Source organism: Neophocaena asiaeorientalis, unplaced genomic scaffold (genome assembly GCF_003031525.2).
Source record: "Neophocaena asiaeorientalis asiaeorientalis breed wild unplaced genomic scaffold, Neophocaena_asiaeorientalis_V1.1 scaffold134, whole genome shotgun sequence".
Classification (NCBI taxonomy): domain Eukaryota; kingdom Metazoa; phylum Chordata; class Mammalia; order Artiodactyla; family Phocoenidae; genus Neophocaena; species Neophocaena asiaeorientalis.
Genome location: NW_020185339.1, coordinates 13,271,202 through 13,273,948, shown reverse-complemented (window position 1 = coordinate 13,273,948; position 2,747 = coordinate 13,271,202).

The window sequence follows — 2,747 nt, the reverse complement described above, 5'->3', positions numbered from 1 at the left end:
ATTTTAAGTTATTTTTGTTGTTGACAAACTAGGCAAGTAGCAAAAATCACAGAAGCAAAGAACCCAAACATTTAAACATGGCTTTTTTTCCCCTACCACGTTGACATACATTAAGAAAATCGTTTTTATTGTAACTTTATTTCCTTAGGTTAAATTTATGATTTTATAATCTCAGGCATCTAGTAGAGATAACATAAACTTATTTGACTAGTCTTAATTTATATAAGTGCCTGTATTTTCTTTAAGCCAATTAAATAGAGCTCTTTCACAAGTTTTTAGGAATACTATGCAGAGGGAAAAAAATATCACATATACATAACATACATATATAGATATACATAGACACATAGACTGATGCAAACAGAGATCTTATAGATTTCATTTAAAAATTTTAGCCACATATCAGGTACAGTAGTACAAAACTCACTAGCTTATAAAAGAATGGTTGGGGGCTTTAAAAAAAAAAAAAAAAAAAAAAAAAAAAAGAATAGTTGGATCTAAATGGTGTTTCTGGCAGATTGAACAAGTTAAGTTTACCTGCTCAGCTGGCTGAAGCTTTTACCAATATTTGTGGAAAAGACTTTTAAGAATTTTACTTTTCTTTAATACATGATCTTATGGAGGCTGTGGACAAAATTTGGGGCAAGGGAGCTTATGGAAATATAAAATAGCAGTTTGTTTTTAAAACTCTCTCTCTCTTTTTTTTTCCAGTCCCATGGTTGCTTTAGCCAACAATTATCTTTATTTTTTTATTTTTAATAAATTTATTTATTTATTTATTTTTGGCTGCATTGGGTCTTTGTTGCTGTGCGCGGGCTTTCTCTAGTTGCAGCTAGCGGGGGCTACTCTTCGTTGAGGTGCGCGGGCTTCTCATTGTGGTGGCTTCTCTTGTTGCAGAGCATGGCCTCTAGGCTTTCGTAGTTGTGGCACGTGGGCTCAGTAGTTGTGGCTCACGGGCTCTAGACCACAGGCTCAGTAGTTGTGGCGCACAGGCTTAGTTGCTCGTGGCATGTGGGATCTTCCTGGACCAGGGCTCGAACCTTTGTCCCTTGCATTGGCAGGTGGCTTCTTAACCATTGTCCCACCAGGGAAGTTCCAACAATTATCTCTTTGGATGCTTACATTTCAAAGATATGGTAAGATCAATATTTCCAAGGGACTGAGAAAGGATTGTAGGTTTTATCTAAGAAGGAACTGGGGCGTATTTGCCTACTATCAGAAATCTAGGATAATTACTGTAACGTTTCTCTTTTCTTTAACAATAAGATAGGATAGTTCAGTGATTTTTTTTTTTTTTTTTTTTTTTTTTTTTTGTAGTGCCGGCCCCAAATATGGGGAAGGTCTGGACCTGGTGGGGTCTACTTACAGAGTAAGGGACAATAAATCAACTCTCCTGTGTATTTTCTGAACCTTCAAAGCTATTTCCTGGCTATCGATATTTACGTAAGTTGTACACCTGCTTGAGTGCCACCTGCACTTCTTGATGTTTGTTCTCTGATCTTCCCCTCCTAATCTTGTTAAGGAAGTGTTTTGTTTTTTCTCACACTAGCCAAGGTATTCCTCTGTATCTCTCTTCTATCTTCCTTCCTTTCTTCCTTCCTTTCTTTCTTTCTTTCTTTCTTTCTTTCTTTCTCTTTCTTTCTTTCTTTCTTTCTTTCTTTCTTCCTTCCTTCCTTCCTTCCTTCCTTCCTTCCTTCTTTCCTTCCTTCCTTCCTTCCCTCCTTCCTTCCTTTATTCAATCTGATCTTCCCATAGGTACCAGTAGGACATCTGTTTAAGATGAGGGCTCTTTTAAAAATCCTTTCAGATGTAAAAGTCCAAATCTTTAATATACCTATTTCAATTGTGACTCCAAATCAGTAAATTTTTTTTTTTTGCAGTACGCGGGCCTCTCACTGTTGTGGCCTCTCCCGTTGTGGAGCACAGGCTCCGGACGCGCAGGCTCAGTGGCCATGGCTCACGGGCCCAGCCACTCCGTGGCATGTGGGATCCTCCCGGACCAGGGCACGAACCCATGTCCCCTGCATCAGCAGGCGGACTCTCAACCACTGCGCCACCAGGGAAGCCATCTTTTATGTCTTAAAACCAATTTACCATGGACACAAAAGGCTTAACCATGGACACAAAAGGTGTCCCCTAAGAAATGTAACCCTCTCAAGATGCAGAGCCACTCCAGAGGTAGCCTAAGAAAGCAAAGACCTTCACTGTCACAGGTGTCAAAGAAACATCTATCTCCCACAAAGTGAGACACCTGAAATCACTAACCTACTTATCTGTGTTACCAGAAAGGGGATACTGGGATGAGAATTTTTCCCTCACAAACAAGGCAATGAAGGTAGAGGCGATAAAGGCCCCTTATGGACTGAGACCCTTTATTAAGACAAACTCCCCTGAGAGCCAGCATGGTTCGACAAAGAGAATGTTGCCTGTCACTTCATGTCTTAGCTGGCTGACTAGCTGCTGATGCAAGCCTGACAGACAGTCTGCACCCCCAAAGTGACAGAAATCAGAGGGAATATTCTCACCGGTTACAAAGCCAAGTTCTCAGTACATAAAATGAGACAAAAGGAGATTCTCATCTTACCGTTTTTCATCTTTATGACAAATGACACAAAAGACAGAGACAAAGGAAAACATGACTCTTTCTGGGGGGCTAAGAATCAATACCCATAGGTGTTGATTACCAACAGCAAAATCACAAAAGTCACGGTTCAAGATCTATCTCCACAAATGTTTTTCTCATGCCA